Raw genomic sequence first — 11851 nt, 5'->3', positions numbered from 1 at the left:
AACAACTATAGGAGAGATGTCACAATATTTGAGTTGGTTTACTAATGAATTTTCACAGGTATATGGGTATATGAATGAATAGATGAAGTTTAAGGTTACTTTAAGCTAGAATGGTCATAAAAAGCCTTACAAAAGAATTTGTTAGTTGGAGAAGGATGTGAAATCGGGGAGGGAGGTTGGGTGGGATTAAGATGTTAGGCAGACAAGCATGAATCACAATCTAGCAGCCTATTGATTGATGGAAAAGATGCAGGCTGAAGCTTGGAAAAGGAGTAAAATGGTTGGGTCAACAAAAACAATCCTGAGGATAAGCCAGTTTGAGGAGGGCACTGAGTGAGGATGCATAACCAGTTGAAACATGTTGATAAAAAGTAACAGTATTAATAATAGGAATCATTTATCAAATACCCCCTTCAGGCCAACATTCTGCCAAGTTCTATTACACATTGTCTCATGTCTCACCACAGATCATAATCTGATAGCTAGTAAGTGATAGAACCAGAATTCTAACCAGGCCTTTATTGTCACTGTACTGTCACACTTCGCTACTCTGCGGGCTGGGATGGGATTGAAGCTCTAAACTTAAGCATATGGGCAATAGATTTCAAGTGTATCAACATTCATAGTTCTTGGGAAACATACAGCCCCTCGACTCCAATCCCAGACATTCTGGGATTTGTTAGGGCCAGCATGGCCCAGGAGTCTGTTCTTTCACAAGCTCCCCAGGTAAATTCTGCTGTAATCTATGGTCAGTGGCCGCATGTTGAGCAACACTGGCCCACAGAGTGGAGTGCTGAAGTATGTACATATTTAAGACATGGGAAGGGAACATGGTGCTGGGAAAGGCCCCGGTAGGAGAGCCAGAATAGTGTTCTGTCTCTGAAGCTGAGACGAGGCACTTCCAGATGATGAATTAAAGCTGTTGCAGAGACAAGCAGAATGAAACGACAAATGCCATGGAATTTATCACTAAGAGTGTCACTTAAATAACAGTTTTATAGTCATATAATTATTTCTCCAAGGAATTCAATCTTGCTTAGTATTTAATTTTGCCTTATAACAGTCTGTGAAGAAGGGCCACTGTTTAGTTTATGATACGCTAAAGGGATACCAGAAAAGTTTGTGACTTGGCTAAGGGATACAAAGCCAGGAACTGATTGAGATATCCTTGAGTTTGCAGATGTTAATCTAAAAATAACGTGACTATAGTCTAACTTAAATTAAAATTGCAGGTGATTCTAGGATTGCATGTGTATGTACACATGTAAGTTATTTTCCATGAATGAACATCACCTGTCAACTACCTTCTAACTAGGTTACCAATAGGAAGGAGACAATGGAATCATAGGTAAAGTTGAGTGTATCTTTGACTTGTAAATAGTTGAAAGATTTCCTATTTTGAATTAGGCATACTGGGTTGTCTTCAATTAATGTAGCTAATTCTTCAAATATATATTTTATTGATTTTTTACAGAGAGGAAGGGAGAGGGATAGAGAGTTAGAAACATTGATGAGAGAGAAACACCGATCAGCTGCCTCCTGCACACCCCCTACTGGGGATGTGCCCGCAACCAAGGTACATGCCCTTGACTGGAATCGAACCTGGGACTTTTTAGTCTGCATGCCGACACTCTATCCACTGAGCCAAACAGGTCAGGGCATAATTCTTTAAATATGTAGTTACCTATTTTATAGCAGGCGTTATTCTAGATCTTGGGGGAGTATATTGGTAAAGAAAACAGGCAAGTTTCTCTTTTCTCATTGAACTTACTTTCTGATGGAAGAAGGGAAACCATGTTAGAGCCTTGTTGCCAAGGACAAAAGATTTGAATTTTAGTCTAAGGGCTAAGTGCAATGGAAAGTTATTGGAGGTTTTAGCAGGAGTGCTGTGATTTGATCAAGATTTGACTACCTGTCTAGGAAAGTAACACAAATTTCCTTATATTGTTCCCAAGATCGAGAATAACGCCTGACATATAATAGGTGCCCAAATATTTGAAGAATTAATTAACTAGCTACACAAATTGAAGATAAACCAGTATAGGTAATTCAAAATAGGAACTCCTTCAAACATTTACAAGTCAAAGATAATATTTCCTTCAAAGATAAATTAGCATTTCAGATTTCTGTAAGACCGTGTTCTTCAGAGATCCGCAGTGGCCCATATTTAAATACCATAATAGAGATTTTATTTCTTCTTCAGGTTCATAATTGTTGGCCACCTCGAGGTTTCAGAGCCATCTTTCTTCTCGTACCTCATTTTCTCATCATGTTATTTCTTACTCTCTGCTTTCATCAGACTCATGACAGTTTTAGCCGTAGGCATACGTAGTCATCATATGTAATTCCTGTTATAACACAGGGACCATGCTTTCTATATTTCATAACTTGCCATTTTTCCAGTGGTATCAAACCAAACTTCCTTACAAAAAGTCAGTTTAGAGGGTCTTTCTGTAGAATGGCTGTCATCCTATGCAAACCAAATACATGCTCATGTAATTTTTAAGTGCTGAATTGGTATCTGACCTTTTTTCCAGATGACCAACAGATTTCCTTTTACCCAGGAAAAGGACTTCATACATTTATGTTCAGAGTAGAACTGTGATCACAGGCAAAATTAAGACTTTGAGGTGCTATATACATACATATTTTAAGGCATCTTGGGAAAATTGTTGTCCCATAGAATTTTTATTTCAGCAAATAGAAACTGACAATAGTTTTGCTTTGCTCTCAAGATAAGCATCTAGTGTGTGTATATTCTTTATATACAGAAACACTTCAATAAACTCGGTACCTTAATTAGAATTTTTCTGAGTTCTATATAGCAGAGGTCTTAAACCTGGCTCCACATTAGAGTCAACTTTTTAATACCAATGGCTGGGACAGTTGCTCAGAGCTTCATAAAAATTGATCTAGCCCTGGCTGGTTTGGCTCAGTGGATAGAGCGTCGGCCTGCGGACTGAAGGGTCCCAGGTTCGATTCCAGGCAAGGGCACATGCCTGTGTTGCGGGCTCGGTCCCCAGTGGGGAGCGTGCAGGAGGCAGCTGATCAATGATTCTCATCATTGATGTTTCTATCTCTCTCCCTCTCCCTTCCTCTCTGAAATAAAATAAAATTAAAATTAAAAAAAAAAATTGGCCCTAACCGGTTTGGCTCAGTGGATAGAGCATCGGCCTAAGGACTCAAGGGTCCCAGGTTCGATTCCGGTCAAGGGCATGTACCTTGGTTGCGGGCACATCCCCAGTAGGGAATGTGCAGGAGGCAGCTGATCGATGTTTCTCTCTCATCGATGTTTCTGGCTCTCTACCACTCTCCCTTCCTCTCTGTAAAAAATCAATAAAATATATTTAAAAAAAAATTGATCTAGGTCAAGGGGGACTCTGCCAAGTTCCCAGTATTTGTTTTGTTTTCAGTGCCCAGGTGACTACTATGTAGCCAGGGTTGAAAACCACTGCTCCAGAAACAAATCTTAAACATACAGGTTCAGTACAGCAGGTACATTGCTTAGTCTTCTACAATCCTTGCTATTAAGAGTGTGGTCCAGCAGCATTAGCATCACTTGGAAGTTTGTTAGAAATTCAGAATTGCAGAGCCTCACCCCAAACCTGTTGAATGGACCCAGAACCCCAGGCGATTAGTATGTACTTGAAAGTTTGAGAAGCACTGCTTAAGATGTAGATACAGAAATATTCTGTGTAATAAAAATAGATGATTAGACTCATCGCTTGTGAGTAAGATTCTCAGATTTGTGCATTAGTCAGTGACATTTACTTTAAAGAATTTAAAAAAGATTTTTCAACAAGAAAAGTAGGCACAGAAGAGTTCTTAGTGAGCTTCTGGCGACCAGAGACCAGTGGTCTCTGCCACCAAGATGGGGGAGGGGTTACTATTGCCGCCTACGTGGTTCTTGATTTTTTTATCTTTGTCTTTTTTCTTTCCTATTGTGTTCTAGTCCACTCTTTTCATTATGAGATAGAACATGTTACTTTTTATAGATACAGATGAGGTTATTGGAGCCTCTGTTTGATGATAGGTGTCCCCTAATTTAGAAAATTTGGTTGAGGTATGTTTAGAGCTTTCAGTGGGGAGATGGATATGGACAGGACTAAGGAGTGGTTCCTAATGACCTTTCTGTTTTAATTTTAATATAGTAACTTCATAAGTGAACTGATTTTTCTCACATAGCAATAAGAATCAAAAATCTAATTTAAATTCAATTCATCTTAAAGTTCACAATAACAAATAATATAACAAATGTTAAAATTCATATATGCTAACAGGAATGGTCCAGTATGCATGTTCAAAGAATAAATTGCAACATATCAATTTAGACACAGGAATGATATTTTTAATGTGTTCGTTTTTACGGTTAAAGATACTGAAATACATTTGCCAAGCAACCATGTCGATACCAAATGAAAAACTGCAGCTAGAGTATTCTCACATCCCACAGTTTTTAAATTGACGTATGTGTTTTGTAGAGATTTTTTTTGTCAAGCACAGCACTGTCAGCATCTCTAGAAACCTTTTCTAGGGTTTATTTGTGACTTGCAGATTTCTCCTGAGACCTGAGAGGTTTGTTTTTAGGGGAGACTTACCTATTTCTCCTGAGAAATTGCATTTGTGAAATTTACCCTCTGCAGTGTTATAATCTCACTGAAAATTCATTCTACAAAAGGAATGAATTCATCTGAACTTTAAAGTTTGGTGATTGAAAATACTTCTGTGATACATGAGTGGGTTTTGCTTTAATGTGTTGGTTTAAAGGTATTTTGAACCTTCAAAGACACTTTTGCTTCTGTGTGCTACTTCTTAAGTTTAGAGATATCTGAAGGTCTAATATAATTTTTTAAAATACATATGGTATTGGATCTACCTCCTCTACTTTAAGAGCATTTCTAAGTACAGTAATTGGTTAAATGTCTTTTTTTCCTCCTGGGTTTTTTTTTTAGGAACTACTGAGAATCAAAAACCTATAGCCGACTTTGGGATATGGCTTTATTATTCAGCAACTAAAAGATGAGTTCTAATTGGCAGACTTCTGGCATTGGCACTTGTCCTCCTGTTTCTATAGAAACGGTTGGAAGTCAGAGCTGTACAAGGGAAAGGGTAAGTTTCTTTTAAACTCCATATTTATAAACCCATATCTTATTAACTGTGGCATGGTGTCAGTTTTCACATAAAGATATCCATCAAGGAACTAGAGCTTAAATATGAACTACTCATTTTCACTTGAGTGGAAACTGACATCAAGTCATTAAATATCAGGAGGGTTTAAATATGGATTTATTTTTCTCATGACTCTGACTTCAAGTTTCTTGAAGCAGTTAACTCAGTATAATTTGCATGTTCAGTTATTTCTAATTTAGGGGGTCATAAAATTGATTTTTATCCTTTTAGATCTAATTCTGTTGTACTTTTCAGTAAGTGAACATTGGAATATAAAAATGTACAGAGGACATTTTAAAGGTCCACATGAATTATAAGTCTTTTCTTTGGAACAGACTTATTTTTTAATATATTTTTATTAATTTCAGAGAGTAAGGGAGAGGGAGAGAGAGAAACATCAATGATGAGAGAAAATTGATTGGCTGCCTTTTGCACACCTCCCAGTGGGGATCGAGCTGGCAACCCGGGAATGTGCCCTTGACCGGTATCGCACCTGGAACTCTCAGTCCGCAGGCCGAAGCTCTATCCACTGAGCAAACCAGCTAGGGCCAAAGTCTGATTCTTTACACTATATAACAAGTACTGTACTACTGACCAGTTTTTTAGCCTCTCTCTCTCTTATCCAAGCAGGAAGGGGTCATCTGCTGGGCATAAACATTTGTTCTCATCCAGGCAGACACCCATTATTCGTAGAATCTGAGACAGCTGCCAATTGGTGAGTCATCTTATTGCTGTGGCTTCAGAGGGCTGTGCGCATAGCTGGGGCATGTAGGCTTGAAATTGTCTAATCGAGTGTGAAAACTCTGATCTACAGGTTGGTGTATATAAATGATTTACACTAAACTGACTAGTTTTGAGATATTGGAAGATAGTATTAGCTCATGTCCTTTAAAACATACTCTCTCATTTCCTTGATCCTGACATGCTACTCTCAAGTATACTGGGATTGTTATAGACTTCTCTTTTCCCTGCTAAATGAGCATTCATGTTGGTTGACACAAACCACAGAATGGGACATCTTGGCTTTATTTCAACTCAAATAGTCAGTTAGGTAAAAATAGCATAAGAAGTGAAAGTTGGAAGTTTTTCAATAGGGAAAGTGAATTCACTTTTTAAAATTTCACTTCATAAGTTAATGCCTGAAAATAGATTCTCACCAAAAAATGTACACCTCTCTTCCTTAGCTACTGTGTATCCTATTCATTTCTCTTTGCTCACTGTGGCTTGAATGAGGCAAAAATAGAATTGAATTTGTGATTTTTGAAGGGAAGGTGATTAGAAAAAATTTAGTTTTTGTCTGTATGCTGTCAAGTATCTAGAAAGGGTTCTTTGGTCCTTAGTGTCAGGGTGGCTAACTCATCCTGGTTTTAAAACTGGAAGTTAGAGTTCCAAGAGCTCCCTCATCATCAGCCAAACCCAGACCTTGGTCACCGATCTTAGTTTATTCTCTGCATCCCTGAAAAGGCCTCTCTAGGTGTTGTTGATCATTTTGGAGATTTCACAATACACTAGCTTCCATCAGAATGTACCAGAGATTAGTTTCTTTTTTAGAAATTATTGTCATATTTGTTTCAGTAATACTAGGTAATGCCAGCTTACCTCTTATAGAAATAAGACATACATTTTAAACTGATTTATTTAAAAGTGGATTCCAAGGACTTTCATTATTTTTTTATTTGTATATGTTAAGACCATCTATATATATAAAAGACTAATATGCAAAGTGTCCCCTTGGGAGTTCGACCGGGAGTTTGATTTCTCACTATGACTTGCGCTGACCATCGGGGTGGCGTGGAACATGGTGGGTGACCAGTGGCAGGGTACTGAGGGAAGGAGGAGGTGAGAAGGCAGGGGGAGGAGGGGAGGCGGGGAACCTGATCGGCCCTGATCGCCAGCTAGGCCTAGGGACCCTACCCATGCATGAATTTCATGCATCAGGCCTCTAGTAAGTGATAAATGTGAAGACAACTGGGTAGGTATTTGTGGCAAATGTAGCCAAGTGAGGCAAGTATGGGGTCAGAAGGCCTCATATAAGTTAGTTCTGGCTTAAGAAATGGTTAGGGATAGAAATATTAATCATGATATGTTAACCACAATTGTGTTCTGATTATAGAAAGTACATTCTGTTAACATAAAAAAACCATTGAAACCTGTAAAGAATTTTGTGAGTTTATTTGAGCCAAACTGTCGACATATGCCAGGAAGCAGAACCTCAATGAATTGAGATAGTGCTCCGGAGAATGGTGGGGTTACAATTGTATTTATACATTTCAATCAAAGGAGGAATATAGGTGGGTTACATGAAATTCATTGGTGATAGACTAAGGAGGAGGGATAAAGCAAAGCGGGGAAACCCCTGTGATTGGATAAAAAGTGAAATGATGGACACATACTTAGGTGGGTACAGGAATAATTAACAAGGAATCTGTGGTATCTGTCCTGGGCCCAGCACACCTGGCTGTGCCCCAGGGGCTCCATAAAAAGAAGTCACAAGTTACCCAGACATCCCAAGGATATGTTATCTTAGATGCAAAATGACAGATAGGCTCAGTTACGGTAAAGGTTGACCTTATCAGTGAAGATATCGGCTTAGCAAGTAACTGCCCACCATAACTGCTTTTAGTTTAATTTCAGACCATCCTTTGTGGCTACTTTAGGTCTCTGAGTTTGCAAGACTGCTATGCAGGCCTTTTCTGAGCTTGTCAGGTCAGCATGTGGCCCCTTTCGTCCACAATTCTAACCTGGCTGAGTGTTGTACCTGCCTGGGGACTTGGGAGTTAACCTGGAATGGGTCCATCCTCCTTATCTGAGAAGTGCCTTTTATCATGGAAAGAGGTGCCTGCCCTTTGCAACCCTTGCCCACATTGCCCGTGACTGGTAACCATTATATCCATTCTTAGTCCTTTTGCCTACTTCCCCATGCAATCTTTGTCCTTCTACCCGATATAAGCAGCTGGTTTATGGGGCGGAGGGTAGAGTAGATTTTTGTGGATGACCTGCTGCTCTCCTACACTGCCAGCATTATTGGGATAAATGCTGATAAATGATTCAACTCTATTTCTGCTTAAGTGGCTCAAATAGTGACAGGCAGCAGGACCCATTGGTCGTCCATTTCAAAACTACTCAAGGTTTTTAAAAAATACTGAGCTTTTGGTTTTATATTGAGGTAGAGAAACCACTGTCCACGTTTTATATCGTGTCTCTCTTAAAAACAGTTAAAATCCAATATTAATAGACTGTTTTTTCTCCTATGGAAACAGCCGATTTTACTGTTAGGCACGTTTATTCAAATTTTTTTTAATGGTGCCATTCAGATTTAGACATTCATTTTCTTTTCTTAAATATATTTTTATTGATTTCAGAGAGGAAGGGAGAGGGAGAGAGAGATAGAAACATCAATGATGAGAGAGAATCATTGAACGGCTGCCTCCTGCACGCCCCCAAACAGGGATCGAGCCCGCAACCCAGGCATGTGCCCTTGATCGGAATCGAACCTGGGACCCTTCAGTCTGCAGGCTGACGCTCTATTTACTGAGCCAAACCGGCTAGAGCAAGGAGCTAACTTTTTGCAAACATAGCATCATATTAATATGCTGTTAACGTAAAAAACCATGGAAACCTGTAAATAATTTTTGTGAGTTTATTTGAGCCAAACTGTCGACAAATGCTGGGAAGCAGAACCTCAATGAATTGAGATAATGCTCCGGAGAATGGCCTGTTACATCTGTATTTATACTTTGCAATCAAAGGGAAGGGACTTAGGTGAGTTACATGAAATCCATTGGTGATAGACTAGAGAGGCAGGAGAAAGCAAAGTAGGGAAACCCCTGGGATTGGATAAAAAGTAAAATGATAGACACATACTTAGGTGGGTGCAGGAACAATTAACATGATGATGAAGGAATTTGTGGTATCTGTCCTGGGGCCCAGCATATTAGGTTGTGCTTCAAGGGGTCCAGAAAAAGGGAAGTTACAAGTTACCTAGACATTTCAAAGGGTATGTTATTATAGATGCAAAAAGACAGATCAGCTCAGTTAAGGTGAAGGTTGACCTTGTCAGTGAAGATACCGGCCTAGGATGTAACTACCCACCATAACTGCTTTTAGTTGAAGTTTAATTTCAGACCATCCTTTGTGGTTATTTGAGGTCTCTGAGTTTGCAAGACCGCCACGCAGGCCTTCCCTGAGTTTATTAGGTTAGCATGTGGCCCCTTTCGTCCACAATGCCTAGATTATTTGAAAAGATCACAAAATTACCACTAGTCCACATAAGTATAATTGTTGCTTTTGTTGAATTTTAAAGTAGAGAATCATTAAAGAAGAGAAACCAAGGGCCATGATCTAACGAGCACTGGTAATCGGGTTTCAGAATTGGCTCTGTCCAGGACTTTAGGCAAATGACTTGGTTTTCATTTGTTTTTGTTCCTTATTTATAACATAGAAATAACGATACATTTCCAGCTTCCTCACAGGATTGACATGATGATGAGGTGATAGGTGGGAAAGAACTTAAATTTAAAAGTACTGTAAAGTATAGGTTAGTATTAGAAATAGTATTTAAGGACCTACCAGTATATAGAAAATTCTTTAACAGTGATGGTATGGCATTGAGCCAATTAAGCAGAGACTGGGTTGAATCATATATGAGCGTTTACTGCCGGCAGTATGGGAGAACAAGTAGGTCATCAACAAAAATCTGCTCTGCAAGCCCCCATAAACCAGCTGCTTATATAGGGTAGGACAAGGATTACATGGGGAAGTAGGAGGCTAGGGTGGGACTCCATTGTTTGGGCAACAAGGTTATTAATCTTCCCACGACAATAGGCTGTTCCCAATGAGAATCGTTCCAAGGTTGACTCCCAGGCCCTGGGGGCATACAACTCTCAGCCAGGTCAGAATGCCCTTTCTTTAACCAACACAAGGCAATCATGGTTAACAGAGTAAGGTTAATATTTCCTATAATCATAGCTAGTCCCCAGTATTCTATTTTTGCCCCTAACAATTTGAATTAAAACAAATTTATTAAAAGGTAACTGCTTTCGATTAAATTAGCTTCATAAACTCACGGTAATGCCAAGAAGCCAGGGTGATCTAGAGAGGAAAGAAAGTGAAACCGGACAAGAAATGGGTCCGGGCTGCCTGTCTCTACTTGAGCCAGTTAAGCAGAGCAGCGTTGAATCATATATGAGTATTTATTCCAATACTGCTGGCAGCATGGGAGAGCAGCAGGTCATGCATGAAAATCTGCTCTGCCCTCTCCCTCCCCCCCATGAACCAGCTGCTTATATTGGGTAGAAGGACAAAGATTACATGGCAAAGTAGGTAAGAGGAGTAAGAATGTATGCAAAAGGAATACATGGGTATTACAGGCCTGGGGAAGTAGGCAAAAGGAATCAGAATGGGTAAAATGGTTACCGATTACAGGAGGTTGCAAAGGGCATTGTTTCAGCAACAAGATTGTTAACCTTTCCATGAGGCCAGGAAGTTCTTGGATAAGGATAAGGAGAATGGACCACATTGAAAGGTTAACTCCCAGGGCCCAGAGCGTACAACTCCCAGCCAGATTAGAATGTGCTTTCTTTAATCAGAACAGAACGATCACAATTAAGGGAGCGTGATTAATATTTCTTATAACTATACCTAGCCCCCACTATTCTATTTCTGCCCCTAACAAAAGCATAGGGTTTTGTGTTTGAATTGTGACTCCACCACTTACTGGGTGTTTTCTTTCTTGATCCACTTATTCATTTGTAAAATGGGCATTTTAATACCTGCTGAAGATTAAGTAAGTCAATATATATAATGTCCCTATCTCAGTGACTAGTATGTATTAGATGTTGAAATAAAGTTATTCACCAGTCTACCACTCAAAACACACTGGCATAACCAAAGTCTAATATTTGTTTTCCTTTTTGTCCCCTAGGGATCTCTTGAGGGACAAGACTGGAAATCAATATACTATTTTGCTTTTCTTGAAACCCTATACAGATTTGCGGTAGCATTTCCAGATTATGGATTCTTAGAAGTGTGTCGACATCTTATACTATTGTCCAAGAAAAGTAGTAAATGAACAGGAACATCATGAGTTAGTTACAATGAATAATTAGTCTACATATTATTCAGATTTTTCTTAGTCCACACCACCCAGGTTTAGGGGGACTGTTCCCATTGAGCAGGATGAAAAACAGCTCTGTTGCATAAGATTCATAAATCAGAATTCAGCTAGGAGTTCTTTAGTTGATCCTGCTTAAAATGTACAGTCTGCTGTCATAGGAGGAAAGCAGAGTTACCCTGGGTAGAGGCTCTTTTGAAAACAATTATTGCTCAAAAGGGAAAGGGACATGGAGGAAAGTGGTTTTTAGTAATTTATTGATTTCTTTTATCTTCTCTTTTGATATATAAAGCAAATAAAGGAAATTAGAAGCTACTGTATATGCGGGGTTTTTTTTGGCTTGGTACAAGTATATGTTCCCTTAATCCGCACAATATATACCTGTAGGTTGGTGACATCCTGGTGTACAGAGGAGGAAATTGGGACTTAGAGAGGTGGAGAAACTTATCAGGTCACCTGGCAACAAGTGGCAGAGCTGAGATTTAATATTAACTGTATTTGCTGTTTGTGTATGTGAGAGGAGTGGAGTTTCTGGTTGTTTTTTAAAGAATATATATCAAATGAAAAAAA

This window comes from Myotis lucifugus, unplaced genomic scaffold (genome assembly GCF_000147115.1).
Source record: "Myotis lucifugus unplaced genomic scaffold, Myoluc2.0 scaffold_101, whole genome shotgun sequence".
NCBI classification, from domain to species: Eukaryota; Metazoa; Chordata; class Mammalia; order Chiroptera; family Vespertilionidae; genus Myotis; species Myotis lucifugus.
Note: the sequence above shows the minus strand (reverse complement) of the source record.